The following is a 16,830-nucleotide window of genomic DNA, read 5'->3' as shown; positions in this document are numbered from 1 at the left end:
CCAGTTTGGGAGGATGCTCACCTGGTGCCCAGCAGCTCTGGCTGCAGGAACGAGTTGCTGCTGCTCTTGGAGGGACCTTTGTAAGTATATTTTTGCAGAGAAGATAACCCCAAAGCCTTCACCTTTTATTTGGGATAACTGAGAAGATGGAAACTGAAAGACTGTATGGGAGGGATTCAGAAAAATACAACTGGCTGTTAACCACTCATGTCAGTGGGAAATAAACACTAGACATGTGCCCTCCAAAACCTCTCAGGTGTGATTTGTCCAGAGCTGCAATACAACCAGAAATACAATCTAGGAATTGCATACCAGTGTGTCTTGGCACTGATCACCACAGAACAGCCACTGCACCTCATGCTCACACAGGACTGCCCCACTTAAGGCCTTCCGAGGTGAAGAGAAATCATCAAATCCAGCTTCCACAAATCTGCTAAAAATGCTGAAGGAAAAAATAAAACATGAAAAACGTTTAGAAGGACCAGTAAGTGCATATAGAAGTCTACAGTACATAGAAAGTCTAAAATTAATCACTGTTTTAAAAGCAGTGACAATTTCCCTTTTTAAAACTCCTTAGTTTTCAGAAACACACATACCGGTTTTTATTATTGCATAAACCAGCTCATCCAGATTTGTTCCTATTGTCTAGATTCTATAACTTACAGCAGATGAAAAAAAAAAAAAAGCTGGATTCTGTCATAGGATGCGAGAAAACTTGTGATTAAAAAAGATTTCAGGGATGAAGTTTCCCAAGTAACCACGGAAAAGCCACATATTGATCATTTGTGCTCAGAGTTCTCCCTTTCCCAAGGGAAAGGACATAAAAACATGCATCTGTTTATATCAGTTTGAGAGGAAGTGGTAGAAAGGATGACTGTAACAGTGCCCTGTCCAACATTATTTCCTGGCGCTCATCTGCTGATGTTTGAAGTGCATCTGCACAAAGTGTACCTTTGCTGAGCTTCTCAAAATATATGAACCCCCAAGTATTTCAGAACAACAAAATCAAAATTAGGTGATAATAGATATATACAACCAAAGCCACCTTCTCCCTCTCTCTCCGTCCACTTGCAGGAGTCAGCAAAGCATATCCAGATTTGTGTTTGAACCCATCAGCACCAGTGCAAACATGTTTTTCAGAAGCCTCAGAACAATAGAATTTATTTCATTAATTTCTAGTCCCTGTCTCCAGTTGGAATAATTACCACAGCAAACTCTGGAAGCTTTGAAATGGCAATGACAGCAGAGAAGGGAAAGAGGATTACCATCACAGAGACTTAGCCTACAGTGATCACTTGCCAATATTAGCATAATACTTTAAACATGGATATAGAAATGGCAAGGAAATATTCCTTTCAAACTCCTAAGTTATACCCAGGGTGATGGCTTTGAAAAAGTAGAATAGCTTATACTATCCATGAATTTAATTGCACAACATGTAAAACAGCGCTGTGCTCTTCCCAACAGGCACCAGGTGGAGGGGCCTTTTGTGGAGACTCACGGTGTTCATTTAGGGGTAATCCCTGGGAGACACTCTGTCACTGACATATGCTCCTGCTCGACAACACATTGGACAGCTCACTGACAATTTCTTTCTCTGAAAACCTGCTGTCACTTCAGGGTGTGCTGGGCAGCCTCCAGCACAGTACAGGCTCCAGAAGATGCTCCAAAACTCCCAGTGCCTTGCAGGCTTTGGCAATGATCAGAATGAGAAGGGACAAGATGCTGAGCATTTTCTGTGAGGGTTCTGCATTTTAGCAATTAAAAAACTGGATCTGTAATCTCATTCAGTTACCTCACCAATAAGACAAGATTTTTTGTTTGTTTGTTTTAGGTTTATTGTCAGTGAGTGAAATGGAAGGCACCTGCTTGGCATTCAGTGCCTGATAGTTACTAATGCCATGGGTTGGAAAAGCTTAATCTATAATTTGCTTTAAAAGAAAGAGGGGACAAAACAGTTAACAAATCAAAACAGATATGTGGCTGTGGTGCAGGGATCCTTGGGATCTGGCATTTAGAGAGCCAGCAGAGGATTTGGCACCCAAGGACAAGCAGCACTACTCTAGCCTCCATAGCAGCTCTCCCCAAATCCTCCCTGCCATATCCAGCACAACCTTCACAGTCACAAGTTGTCCTTGGTATGACCCATAGGACTTTTCCAGCTACTGAAGTCCTCCTCTCTTCCGCCTATTCCCTCAGAAGGCATCAGTTTTCTATTTTAAAAATATCAAGTCACCCTATCTCAGCTGCATTATAAAAAAGACAAACAAAACAACCCAAAACAATTTCGTGTGTGTGGAACAAGAAAAAAAAACACTTCAAACCCAAAGAAGTTTCCAATAAGTCACTCATTGAAATTCAGGAAGAAAAAACCCCAAAGGGTAAAAATACCCCCACGTATCCAAGTTCTCTGAGGCCATTTCTTTCCCTCATCTGTGTTCCATCATCTTCTTCCTTATCCAAAAAAGTTGTGGTGTCCGTGGGAGTATGAAAAAACATTGGTGTGACCACGGAAAGGAACTCTGTGTCTGGCAGCAGAAAGCCACGCGTTATCCCGTCTCCAGGAACTCGGCCTTCCTTCGATGGTCATAAATATTCTCTGATGACAAAGCAGAGGCTAGTCATTCAACCAGACTGAATAATACTGCACAAGCCTGAAAAGCACACTGGGATCTGTGTTCTGTCCCCAGCCACAACAAAGGCTGAGGAAACAACCCGACTGGCCTCATGTGTAGGACACTCTGTGCTGTCACATCCACCTTCAGGAGGATTCAGGCAGGAGTACTGGACTTCCCTCTCTCAGAGGTGGCCATAAAATTTATCTGAGGACAGTGTCATCCACAGCAGCCCTTGGTGAAGGACTTGGGGGTGCTAGTGGGTAAGAGCTGGACGTGCTCCAGCTGTGTGTGCTGGGACCCCAAACTCCTCAAGCTGGGCTGAGAGTGATCAGGCTCAACCATGTATCACTGAATGACACACCAAGGCTGAAGAAAGCACCAAAGCACAGGCTCTCTCATTAATGATAGATACTGCATGCTATTCATGAGCACACAAGCAGCTATGACACCTTTTTAGTTACACTTTGTCCTTGGGACTCTTCAAAGTTTTACAAAACATTCAGACACAAGTTTTTGAAGGGAGGGGGGAAAAAAAGACTCATTACACCACTAACTTTACACTACACTGTGTAATCAAAGATCTCCTAACTTTCAGGAGAGCGTTACTTGACATCTTGTTGCATAAATATTTTTTGCTTGTGCAAGCAAATCTGGGAATTATCAGTAACGTATGCCATTGTCTTGCCAAAGTTATTGATGAGAAAACGATCTTCATGACCAACCTTCCCCTAGCCAGAAGAAAAAAAAATAAGACTTAAATGTAAGTCACTCTCTTCTGCTGGCCTCCCTTTTCGCTCCCCAAACCCCAAATTAATAAGTTTAGAGTGAATAAACAAATAATCACTTTAAGCTTACCCATATGCCTTCTCCTTTTACAGTAGCCTTATAAATTAAATTTAATCTTACCCTTCAAGGTAGAAACAAGTAATAAACCTAACCTGTTTATTAGGCAGTGTAGTTTGAGAATTATACTCGCATTTCTGCCTTTGAGAACGTGAGGGATTGTTGACACAATGGAGGCCAAGCATGCATTTATGGTGCATGATATCACCATGGGGCTCACCGAGGCAGTTTACTTATTCCACAGATGACTGCCACAAGAGAATGTAATTGCTCAATAATGTGTCAATGTACCCATGGGAAGCATTTAAGTCATCTGAGACCTGTATTGGGAACTTGCCAGGGACCCTAGCACTACCTCTAATTTGCACGAAATGGAGGAATTGTGGCCATCTTCTGCAGTAAGAATAAACAGAACAAGGGAGGAAGTTGGGATGAGTCAAAAAGGTACTTCTTTCTCAGAAAACTGAACAGAACTGGAAGAGGAAAAACTGTTCCCCAGATTCAGGAAATAAAAGCTGTTAACAAACTTCTAAGCAGGCAAGTCAACATCAGTGTGGTATACTCCAGCACATGAGATGGTCTGCACTGGGGAGAAATTGCCTCACCAAGAACTAAAGCCTCCAAAATAGATCTAACACCAGACTGAAAAGCTATTTATAGACAATGAAACCCTCAGCTCCACCATGGCTTTATTTTTTAAGTCATAAATCAAGTTAAAGTGAAACATCCAAGTGATTGGATATTAGTGTGAGACAAATAACAATTAAAACTCTCTGAACATTGCAAATCAAGTACCATTGTGTAAGATCAGCTTAATAAATCAGTCTTTTCCATACATCTCAAGAATTAAAGGGTCACAGGATGAGATCCAACTTCATGGATACCTACTTTTATGCATGTAATTACTTCCATTGATTTTGAGAATGCTACCCGTATGCTTTAGTTCAGGTTCATGAAAATAGCTGGGTCAGCCAAAGCCTTGGTAATATCATCATCACTGGAAGTTTTGGGAAACTTTTCAAGCCAATGGAAATTGATATCCCTCCAATAAGACCCACAACAATGTAAAGAGACCCTGCAGCTAAAGTGAGAATGACTAGAGTCTGCAGTGGCTCAAACAAAACAGGAATTAACAGCCTTTCCCAGACATCCACTGTGCCATGCCATGATGCTCAGCTCAGGGCCCACATATGGCCTACTCCACGTAAAAAAAATAAACCAACAAACCCCCCCCCTAAAATTCCTAGTTCTGCTGATTTCAGCTTAGTCTTTAATCTAGTTTTTCCCCCCAGCTCTCCCTCTCACCCTGATCTGAATTTTCCCATTTCAAATGAGATTCAGAAGTCTGCCTGATGGCAGGTGGGTGGAGGCACTCCAGATACTATGTTTGTTGCTAGCCCAGCAGTTATTTGTGGTCAACTTTTTTGTTTGCCCACAAGAATTTCCAGGGTGGTGTAAACAGACAGATGTGGGTTCTCTTCTGCTATACAGATCACACCATAGAGAGATATCAAAAGAAAAAACCAAGCCATGAATAATGCACTAGTGAGAGCATTTGAAGCTCTGAACTTTGAAGACTGGCCTCTGAATTTATTGGTTTAATTGTTAGGTATGGATACTTAGGCCGCCAGATAGCTTTTGAAATTAAAACATCACTGAGAGGTATTTAGAAGTTTGTACAAAGTGTAAGTGGGCTCAAGTATTGGCAAACTCCAGGCTGGTCCCACCCTGACAGCACTGCCCTAATCTTACATGCTAAAATTGTTCTTTCCTTCTTTCCCTCAGTAGCACAGTGGTTTGATTTTTACTTCAGTGAGGCATCTCAACAACAAACCCATGGCTCATTGCTGCTGTAACACTGGAATGCTGAAGGGGAGGGTTTCAAAGGTATGGATTAGTAAAGCTCCACTGATTTCAGGTGAATTCATCCTAGCCAGGAAATTCTTCCCCTTGTTCTCTATTTTTTTTGCTTCTACTATTACTATATTATGGTAAATGCTAATTTTGCCATGTAATTTCCATATGCCTTGTGTTCACCCAAGAGATACATAGTGGCATTTTTAGCCTTGAGATTAACTACTAGTCCATGATTAAAATCACGTTAAGTGAACGGTGCAACTTGCTAATCATTCTTACTCTGGAGTTCCCAGCTAAAGCTTTTCTCATAATTTATTTTTCCAGGAGGATTTGTATATGTTTCTGTCAGTCTATTTTGGAGCAAGGCAGGTTACAGAGCACTTTGATTCATGGCTGGACATGGATTATTTTAAGTAGAAAGAAAAAGGAGTCTTGGTTTTAACAGCCTTGCACTGTCATCTTGCGGTTGCAGTGCTCAGTTCCTCACCCTTATTTGGAAATGCCTTGAACAAGAATTCTATTTGAGCAGGAAGAAACAGTGATAGCCCCGCTCCTAGGGTTTTGGTTTGTTTGGAGGCCTCCTTCCTGAAATTCTCGAGACAAGCCAGAGTGACCTTGCCAACTGTTTCCATTTCAGTTTTTTCCATGTCCTTCCTTTGTGAGAAGAAAGCATCACCTCCTCCATAAAACCGTCATTATCTAGAAGACTTCATCTCCTCCAGACTTACAGCACTTCTACTCTGAACACATGCTCTAAGACAAGTTTTCAGGGCAGTGTTATGCACAGTCCTCCTTTCCTGCCTGAGCTTTAAAGAGGCAACGCTCTGCCACCGCCAGCTCCAGGTGAGGGACACATCTGTTTCTCAGCTGAGGCAAATCACTAACAGCATCTTCTTGGCTTTACCCACTAATCTAAACTTGCACACAGCAATTCTTTTTGCCTCTTTGCTGGATTGCTCAAGACACCAAGCATGGGGTTATCTTTGTAGACCCTTCCAAGAGTTAATTTCCTGAGCTTGTCCAAGAGATAAGAGAAAGCCCTGAGCCACGCTTCCCTTCACCTGCAGCAGTGCTTTTCCCAGCCAGAAAGCTGCTCTACCACCTGCTTCCTTTTATCTTCCTGTTGGATAAAATGAAACCATATTCTGAAAAGATACCCCAAATCCATCCCCTCCCAGTGAAGCCTGGCCAAATCACCTATCAGTGAGTGACCAGAAATGAGAGAATCAACCTAACTAGTTACTTGGATGTTACCCTAAACTACAGATTCCAAATGTTGTATCCCTGTCCTCCTCAACAGGCAATACTTAGATCTCCTTTTATACAAAATCCTCCTTACCATTTTACTAATGACAACTTACATTTTTAAGCTTAATCAAAAGCTTAAAAATGTACATTGTTACTATTTTTCCTATTCACATCAGTAATTTGTTTCAATTTAGAGGTAAAAATCCTCACAAGGTCACTCTTGTTACATTCAGTTTCAGCATCTCTATTTGGGCTGCCAATACCTTGAGGAAATGTTTATTTTTACAGAAACCACAGTTGACATTTAAGATTTAGGGACAAAAAATAAAAAAATGGGTTTCTAAGGGACTTAGTTTAGTACTTGGGGAAAAACCCACTATTTTGATTAGAATTGTATTACTGTCGTTCCCTTGAATGAAATATAGAGTGTGAAAAATTAACTGCCCATTTTTGGAAAGATCTGCCTTGCAGCATAAAATGTTGTAAACCATATTTATTTCAACTCTTGCTTCAACATGTGAAAATTGTCATGATTTTGCAGACAGATTGCCACAGATAAGATTTGTTTCTCAACTCAAAATCTTACTGCCAGCAGAGAGATCATCTTTGGCTTTGGAGTCCATTAAAGCACCATTCAGAAGATCTGAGAGGGCTATACTCTAAAACTCCCAAAATACAAGAAATTTATGCAAGATTTTTTTTTCAGTTGTAAGAGATTTTACAGGGTAAGAATTATCTATTTTGTCCTCACACTTTCAAAAGGACTACATTTTAGTTTAACTTCAGGAAAAAAACTTCAGAGATAAAATGTAAAACCACTTCAGAAAGAGGAATGCAAAATAATGGGGTGGTATGGAAATTTTGGGAGCTGAGAGTTGCCAGAAGTGTGACTACTGTTATCAAACAAATGGACTGAAATCACAGACTCACAGAGCCATTCAGGTTGGGAAAGACCTCCAAGGCCATTGAGTCCAGCCTGTGGCTTATCCCCACCTCGTCACCCAGACCAGAGAACTGTGTGCCATACCCAGTCACTCCTTGGACACCTCCAGGGATGGGAACTTCACCACCTCTCTGAACCATCCTTGGTGAAGAAATTCCTCCTGATGTCCAACCTGCACCTCCCCTGCCACAGCTTGGGTCCATTTCCTCTCATCCTGTCCCTTGTTCCCTGGGAGCAGAGCCTGACCACCTCCTGTCAGAGAGTTGTGGAAAGCCAGAAGGTCCCCCCCAAGCCTCCTTTTATCCAGGCTGAGGTCCCTCAGCTCTCTCCAGGTACTCCAGGCCCTTTCCCCAGTTCCATTCCCTTCTCTGGACTCACAAATGTGAAGAATCTCTTTTTTGGCACGCTTAGCAGAGATGTCAAGAGACAAATCCGACTGACAGAGGTGTGTAGGAAATTCCCATGCATGGAGATGCCCTTGAACAGAGGGACTGAAAACCTACAGAGGCAAAGCAAAACCAAACCCACACAGGAACCCAGCTCTGCATTTGGGAGTTAACATCACCCCAGAGTGCAGGAACACACATCCCACAGGGCCAACAGCACCAAATCCAGCTGCTGCTGCAGGGCTCCAAGAGCAGCAGGGACCACCTATGACACAGGAGCAGCACACACTAATTCCATCCTTCCCCTGGCTGCCAGCACTGCCAGCCTGGCTGGTAATTGGCACTGACTGCGGCTGTGGCTGCTGTGATGTGGTAGCTGTTTGCCAAGAGCTGGACTGAGACCACCAACTCACTTCAGACAGGCCACTAAACACCCATCTGAGGGTAACCACGAGGTCGCTCTCAGCTTGGACTCCATTCAAACTGGGGACTTGGAGGTGAAAAGGCTCCGCATTCAATTACCAGTCCCCTGAGTCATCCCATCCACCCTCTATAGTTATTTCAAAGTGCTCTGGTAAGCAATATCTGAGAACATTACATGTATTCAAAATGCTAAAAATACACATCTAAGAAGGCAGGGAAAAGTTCAGATCACTCAAAGTACATTTTACTTTCTCTTTAAAAAGAAAAAAAAAAAGTCGCTTTCAATTTGCTTTTTCTTTTTTTTTTTTTTCAAGTATTTTTTCCACACCCTTTTGCCATTCCAATTAATTTCTTGAAAATATCTTTAGAATACAAAAGAGACTGTTCTTGGAGAAAAACAAATGTTCCTTTTACCTTTGTATTTTCTAAATTGCTAAATCAGTATTAGAAAGAAGGTGAAAGTACTTGGGGGGGAAGGGGTGTGAGAAGGGTAGCAGGAACAAAACAAAATGTTAAAAGATGGATTAAAAAGGCCTCACACTGAAATGACAAGTCCCAGGGATTCCACCCAGGGCTTCTCAAACGTGCGGATTTGTTTTCAGAGTGACGCTGCCCTCTGGTACCCCAGGATATGGTATTTTCAATGCAGCTCCAGAGGGTCACCAATCTATTTGTGTCACCTACCCTGGGATCTGACAACTCTCCCCAGGGGATCAGTTAAACAAGCCTTCAGTTTTTAAACAAAGTGGATTTTAATTGAGAAGCACCTGTGGCGAGAGTCTACCAGCATTATTAAAAAGCAGATTTATCCCAGTGAATCACAGAGGCAGGAGGTGGGGGAGCCAGCAGGGAGGGGGAGTCCACACGTACGTCATACCTGCAGCACAGAACCAGCCCTTTCACAGAAAAGTCTCCGAGAAATGTGTAGGATTTGGCTGCACCCCACAAAGAGTGTTCTTCCCAACAAGCTGTTCCCAGGGTGCTGAAAAGCTATCATTCATAAAAAATTATTGAGGGGGAAGGAGGTAGCAAAAGGGAGTTCAGGAGGCCAGGGATGCCAGTGGGAGCTGCAGAATGAGACCCTCTGTAAAGCACGCACCTGTTTGTGGCCACCATAAAAGCTTAACTAGAAAGCTTAAAGTTCCAGACTGGGGGAAGAGAAAGGGGGAAAGAGGGAAAACATAATGAAGGCTTGTCTTAATATAAAAATAAACTTTAACCCATGGAGTGCAGACTCACAACAGATGGCTGCAATTTAGAAAAAAGCCCTGGCAATGAGAAATACACAGAACTGACGAGGAAACTCTTCCAGACATATCTTGGTATCATCAAACATGGGCTTGGGGCAAGACTGGAATTGCACCACTTCATAAAATATGTGGCTAAGAAACCTGCTTCTAAAACAAAATTTAATGTTGGCCTAGAGAGCAGTTGATAGGAGGTGCCAAGGTCTGTCTAAATGTAGTAATAATTCCACTAAGGAAGAGTTTAAAAAACAAGGAGGAGAGAGTGAAGCCAACAGTTACAGGACACACAAATGTTTACAGTGACAAGGGATGTGCTGTAATTTTAATGACCCTATTAGTAAGATCCCTTGGTGATTTGTTGCAGTGTTATGCACTCTACCCTTGGTGAAAGGCAGAAATTATGTGCTCAAGCCTATTGGCCCAGTTTAGAAGACTTAAAGTTAAGGGTGAGGCTCCTCAAAGGAGTAACTAAGGATGCTTTTTACCCTCAGAAAATAACTGGGCATTTTCATCTATTATTTCCTTATCAATGTTTTCCCATTTATTGCACATGTAACACTGCCTCTTCCCCGCCTTGTGTCTGTAAATCAGCCTCACTTCTAATCAAAAGCAGGCACAGCCTGTGATGTTCATAAGAAAAGAAATTTATGGTGCAGAATAAAGGGGGCAAGGAACAGAAATATCAGCCACTCTACATCCCATGTCTGGGAAAATGTGGTTTTGTAAATGGTTTATCAACAATTTCAGAATTTGCTTTTTTTCTCTTTTAAAATCACTGCTGAAGTAAAAACCTTCTTCTCCCCTGCCACAGTGCCTTGATCTGCAAGGCTTCCTTCAACTTTTTTTAAGACACTGTCACCTTGGACTTGCATGGAAAGAGACTATTTACAAGAACATGGTGTGACAGGACAAGGGGGAATGGCTTCAGACTGAGAGCAGGCTTAGATTAGCTATTAGGAGGAAACTCTTCCCTGTGAGGGCAGTCAGGCCCTGGCACAGGTTGACAAGAGCAGCTGTGGCTGCCCCATCCCTGGAAGTGCCCAAGGCCAGGCTGGACAGGGCTTGGAGCAATCAGGTCTAGTGGAAGATGTCCCTGCCTATGGCATGGGCATGGAATGAGATAGGCTTTAGGGTCTCTTCCAACACAAATCATTCTAAGATTCTCTAACTCTTTAGATCTATTTTTCTGGAGATTATCTTTTTTACTCAGCCTATCCTATATGTTCTTCCAGCATGCTCTTCCCTTCCTCCACTTTAATTCTTACATTTAACATTAACAGCTCAATAGTTCTACAGCAAATGGAGATAACTTCCTCCACAATTAATACAGAGGTAATCTGAAGCAGCAAACTGGCTCTTCTCCCCCAACTCCCACCCTCAAAGCCCAAGTACACTACTTCCATGACGTGTTCTGTGAGAAAACTGCCAACACAGAACATGCAAATGCCCAGTGTTAAACTGACTCCTAGTCAAAGTTGTTTAAATGCATTTAAAAGAAGGATTTATCATGAAAGCCGAATGCTTTTATAAGCAGTCATTACACAGCTCACTGTGCTGGCCCTGCTGAGCCACCCTGAATCTGGGAGCCTGTTCTGGGCCCCTCACTGCAAGAAAGACATTGAGGGGCTTCAGTGTGTCCAGAGAAGGGAGCAGGGGAAGGGGCTGGAGCACCAGGAGGGGCTGAGGGAGCTGGGGGGGCTCAGCCTGCAGAAAAGGAGCCTCAGGGGAGACCTTCTGGCTCTGCACAACTCCCTGGCAGGAGGGTGCAGCCAGATTGGGATTGTCTGTTCTCCTGAATAACAAGAGACAGGACATGGGGAAATGACCTCAAGATGTGCCAGGAAGGTTTAGGGTGGCTATTTAGGAAAATTCCTCCTGGAAAGGGCCATCCAGCCCTGGCACAGGCTGCTCAGGGCAGTGGTGGAATCCCCATCTGTTCTGATCCGCTAAAAGTGAGGAAAGGTGAGTTTTGCCTCAATCTAAAATTGCAGAAAGGAATTAGGTTCTCAGCATAGTGAAGAACAAGTTTAAAATCCAAATGAGCTTAAATGTTGGAATCCAAAGCGATCATTCAGCTTCATTTTGTTGTCAAAAAGCAGGAAAGAAAGAGATAAAACAGAACAATTAGAAGCACGGGAAAGGGGTTACCACCTCTACGAGTCCAGTCTTGGCTCATAGAGTGCAATGGGGAAACCCATGCCCAGTGAAGTCCCTCCAGCAAGTCAGCAGCAGAGCAGAGCCACAGCAGCAGGACCAGCAGGGTGGGGCACAAGCAGCCTCACAGGAGCAGCCAGGACAGCAAATAACAGCACACACAGCAAAGACTCTGACACTTTGTATGTAGATATGACTCATACCATGTCATATCTACCTTAGAGCAACAGCATGTCTGTGCAGAACTTCATCTTTGCTCCCTTGGAGTTCATTGGCTGCTCACTGGCATCCAGGCAAAGTTCCCTTGATGCAAGAAAAAGTTTATTGGTTGCTTTTCTCATGTATCAAAACTTTACTGCTCATTTGCCTGATTTTAATGGCATTCCAACAGGGTGCCTTATTTTCTAAAACAAAGCAGTTGCTATAGTTTTTGTTAGAGGCAGTTCAAAACTAACTTTCAAAACAATATTCAGAGAGGCATTGGAGAAACATTCCTTACCTTTTACTTGTTCACTACACCATCCCTGGAGGGGTTTCACAACCATGTGGATGTGGCACTTGCAGACATGGGTTACTGGTGGTCTTGGCTGGGGGAATGGCTGGACTCAATGGTCTTAGGAAATCTTTTCCAGTCCAAGCCATTCTATGATTATATCTTCCAGTAAACACAATTTCAGAACTAAAATTGCCCAGCACAACAACTGAAAATCCCCTCTCCACCCAGACTGACGACTTGGTATGGATTATTTAATTTATCTTAATTTTCCCCCCCTTATTACTGTGCTATGAATACTACATAAACATGTATTTCTGAAAACAAGGTCTGCAGTAGAAGAGCGATCAACATATGTTCTTGTTATGTTTTAGAGTTAACACTACCAAGGTGAGGTATCTCTCAGTGACTAATGCACTACCACTTCAGAGCTTTATCAAGACTTTTTCCCTTAGGCAACACAGCTTTTGTGCTTCCTTTGGTCACATTTTCAAAACTCCAGGGGAAGAAAGTGTTTTAAGAACAACCCCACAAAAAAACACATAACCAACTGGACCGTTAATCTTATAACAAATATTGACTATGAATGTATGCTAAAGCATGAAAATTTTCAGAACTCTTGAATTATTACAGAACTAAGGGCATTGTGTAACAATTCTGCAAGTGGACAAACACGTTGAAATACTTATTGAATGACAAAATGAAAAAAACTGAACACAAATCCCTTCTGTGCAATTATGTTTCTACATCAATATTTACTTGTACTCAAAAATTAAAGGAAACTTCAAAGTTTAGCCTAAATGTGTTATGGAAGCCATCTTACATTTAAACATAACCAAGTGCAACTTACAGTGTGTCTTGCTCAGGAACTTCTGTGATGGCTCCACGTCATCACCAGTGTGGCATCAGCTCCACTTCTGAACTGAGACGAGATGCCATGCAGCAAAAAAACAAGAGGCTAATTTTAAATTAAAGTCTCTGGGCTTCCCTTGGTCTCTACTTCCAGTGTTTTCTTTCCCATGAAAATCCATGCAAAACTAGAATTGTCTGATTTATTTTTTTATATATTTTCTCTTTACTATTTAAATATTTTAACTATTTAGGTGTTCTCTGAATTATATACTACTTTTAGAGTAAGCTATAAGATTACAGAAAATGCTGAGCAGAACTCCAGAATATCCTTGATAATCCTGGAGCTTTTTTCCAACCTTAATAATTTAATGATTCTATAAGGCAATTAAAAGCAATACAATGCCAATTCTATGCAAATGAAATTTGGGGTAAAAGAAGACAACTCTTTTATCTTAGTCTGGAGAGTGGAGGCTCTTCCTAAAGAGATACTTTTGGGACAGCAAATTTCTGCAAGTATCCAGACAGCAGGAGGGAAGATGCAAACTAACAATACTCTCTCATTTGACTGACAATGTGTTTTCCATCTCCCAGGCGTTCTCCCTGGGAACTGAACTCCTCCCTCTCTCTCCCAACAATCTACTTTTGCTTCTGCCTTCTCCAGTCTAGTTCCTAATTCCGCGTTAGATGGACACTACCAGGCAGGTCTGAGAGAAATGCAGACAGTCTCTCAGCTCTTGCCTTCTTTTGCCAGCACCACCCTAGTGAGGGGCAACAGCTGTGGGAAATGTCCTGTACAGACACTGGATCCATGACTGAACATCAATTCAGTAAATTTAGTAGCTCAGCCCCCATGTCCCTACTTCCAGTGTATAAAGTTTTCCAGACCTTACAATGTGGCAAGTTCAGGCTGGATTATGCAACAGGAAAATTCACTACCCTCATTTATCTTGAGAATAGGTAAAGCTTCCCCCAAAAAAGTTGTTTTAGGGACACTAAAGACCTATTCAAAAATCATAGCCAGTTTCTCATCCTCATAAATTGCTGGATGTTATCAGAAGCTACTGGAAGAGAAAGTTCCCTTCGAGAAACCCACAGAGCCTAGAGGAGCACGAAAGCCTCCCAGTGAAATGGTGATGCCTTGGCCAAGCTGCAGGAGACTGGAACGGGCTCTGGACATGCAAAGGCTGCGGGCAGAGCAGGGCAGCTCGTCAGGACCCTGGACAGCACCGCAGGGAGCCGGCGGAGCACTCGGCCTAAGGGGGACCGGGAGGTTGGGAGAACGGAGTGCGAAGTCCGGGGAATCACAGAATGGTTTCCATTGCAAGGGACCTTAAAGATCACCCAGTTCCAAGTCCCCCCTGCCATGGGCAGGGACACCTTCCACTATCCCAGGCTGCTCTGACCCCCATCCAACCCAGCCCTGGGCACTGCCAGGGATGGGGCAGCCACAGCTTCTCTGGGCAACCTGTGCCAGGGCATCACCAGCCTCACAGGGAACAATGTCTCACTAAAATGCTTCTGCATTGCTTCATAAATTCCCCCCATTTAATACAAAGTAGACTACACTAAGAAGACAGGGATTTCTAAGTCAATACAGCCCAACAATACAGCTCAGGCTTAGTACAAAAACTGAGGGTAATTTTGGGTAGAGCCTCACATTTTTAGTACTTTCTCATCTGCCAATGAAATAGACTTTTTTTTTTTTTATTCTCACTACACAAACACTCACACCAACCACAAAATACAAAAGGTTAAATTAAGGTTGACAATGGCATAAACTGTCTGTGACTTTTTTTTTTCTTTTTTGGGCTATATTTTAAAACATATTTTACAAGCACTTTAGGCAAAAATCACTTAAATTGTTAGAAGTATATTCAGAGCTTTGCAAACATTTTAGGTCATCTCTCACATTCTCCAGAAAGCACTTCCAGAATCTCTCCACTTACGATGAAAAACCAACTCCCCATTCTCTTTTAATAACAAATGGACCTTAAAAAAAAAAAAATCTGATCACTATTATTTGAAAGCACTTGAAAGCAGTAAGATGGTCACAAGACTTGATTTGCCTGTTCTGCCCCTTTACAAACTCACTAAAGCTTGCTTTTTATGACTGATTGCTGTGCTGTATTAATCCCCAGGCATATAAAACAAGTCTATTGGAGACCAGGACTCCACTGGGGGAGGACAGGGAAGCTGTTGTCTTCCGAGAATTAATCCATCCTGGAAAATCAAAAGCCAGCCACTCACAATACAGTAATCAGCATGTTCTCCACTATGAAAGCCCTACATTTCCCTTTTAGAAAACACAACTATTACTCCATTATGTACTGAAACACACAAAACTCTTTTAATCTTTTTTGTGTTTGTTATTATTTGGCTTATATTTATGGGTTCATGTGTATTCTATTGGTGGGTATACAACCATCAAGTTAAAAAAACCCCACCCTATCTATTCCTCATTGCTTAAAAAGAAAAAGGACTCCCACTGCTTTTTCCACAACCAAAGTTCTCTCTGGATTTGTTTTGTGAACAGGATTTTAACTCTTTATCACCCTAAATAAAAGGAAATTCTTTGCATTTTTTTCCTTACACAGAAAGCACAGAAAGTCCATTTTCTGTTCAGAATAATTTTTTTCCCCTCACTTTGTTAAATTATTTACCATGAGTTTCTTAAGTAGTGGCACTAAAATAAAGGTGTTTGTATTTTTCTAATTACCAAATTAAAAACAACTTCATTTTATTTCAGATAGTGCCATATTTGATGCTTTTGTGTTAGCAAAAGTTTTATTTTTTCCTTTTAAAGTAGAATGATGCAGTCTTCCAAATAACCCTTTTTTTTTCCTTTTTCTTTCATAGTAGAATTTTTTTTTTTCCGTTTAGGCTAAAAATATGAATATTCCATTGTGTTATGGAGATAAGAGCAAAACCCTCTACAAACCCAGCTGTAAATCTTATGTGACAGTAATGAAAATGCTAAATTAATTCTGGCCTAAACACAATCATTAAGGCTTAAGGAAGTCATTGAGAAACCATGGGCTCAAAAACAACTACAATCACATTTGCATTCAGCCAGCAAAGGCAACAAACGTACCTGTATACAACAGCACTTCAACACAATCTTAACACCCAATAAAATAGTCTTGTCAAGTTATTTTTCAAAAGCAAACAAATCAATTTGCTTATATTCATATTTACTCCTTGCTAATGCAAAGAACATTTTTCTCCCCTATTTATTTTTTAAGTAAAAAGTCTCTAAAAGAAATAAGAGTTAGGGTCTTTGTTCCTATCGCCATTATCCCTTTTCAGACATCATTCATTTAACAAACAGCTGTAGACAGGAATTTTGCATCCTTGCCTTTCAAACCAACGAGTGTCTAAAATCCCACTGGGTCAATTCCACAATCCCATGAGGTAGGCATGGCAGACATCAACATCTTCCTGTTAACTTGAAATTACCTTAGCAGTCCAGCTCTACTCACCATCAGTTTTAAGCAATACAATGTGTTTCTCAAAGCAATGTGTACTTGCCTCCATTTTTAAATAAAAAAATCAGCTGAAGGAGCAAAAGCTCATGCACATGGATGAAGGTCTGTTCACATGTAATATGGAGTTTAAGGACATGAACTTGCATTTCTATTTAAGAAGGGGATTAAACATGAGCATGTTAATTTTTCTGAGACCTCTGAGTTAGACATGGCTGAAGATAATCCAATGACAGTAAGTGTAAGCAAGTACCCGCAATATTAAACTGTAATTCCTGTTTTGC

The 16,830-nt window shown here is 41.7% G+C and overlaps 1 protein-coding gene across 50 annotated transcripts in view; it reads right to left on the bottom strand.

The window, feature by feature from the left end:
* ATXN10 (ataxin 10) overlaps positions 1-16,830 on the bottom strand; it is a 215,073-nt gene that overhangs the window by 126,529 nt on the left and 71,714 nt on the right. For 28 of the 50 annotated variants that reach the window (XM_085570111.1, XM_085570112.1, XM_085570113.1 and 25 more), the window contains exons 12-14: positions 13,063-16,697; positions 3,557-12,374; positions 313-2,599 (exon numbers count right to left, since the gene is read on the bottom strand). The gene's annotated coding sequence lies outside the window, so the exon portion shown is untranslated. The remainder of the gene's footprint in view (positions 1-312; positions 2,600-3,556; positions 12,375-13,062; positions 16,698-16,830) is intronic. The other 22 variants (XM_085570122.1, XM_085570125.1, XM_085570129.1 and 19 more) reach the window with 8 other exon arrangements.

The sequence above is a fragment of the Lonchura striata genome, chromosome 1A (assembly GCF_050655825.1).
Source record: "Lonchura striata isolate lonStrDom1 chromosome 1A, ASM5065582v1, whole genome shotgun sequence".
Classification (NCBI taxonomy): Eukaryota; Metazoa; Chordata; class Aves; order Passeriformes; family Estrildidae; genus Lonchura; species Lonchura striata.
The sequence above is the reverse complement of the archived record's forward strand: the minus strand, read 5'-3'. Positions and strand labels throughout refer to the sequence as shown.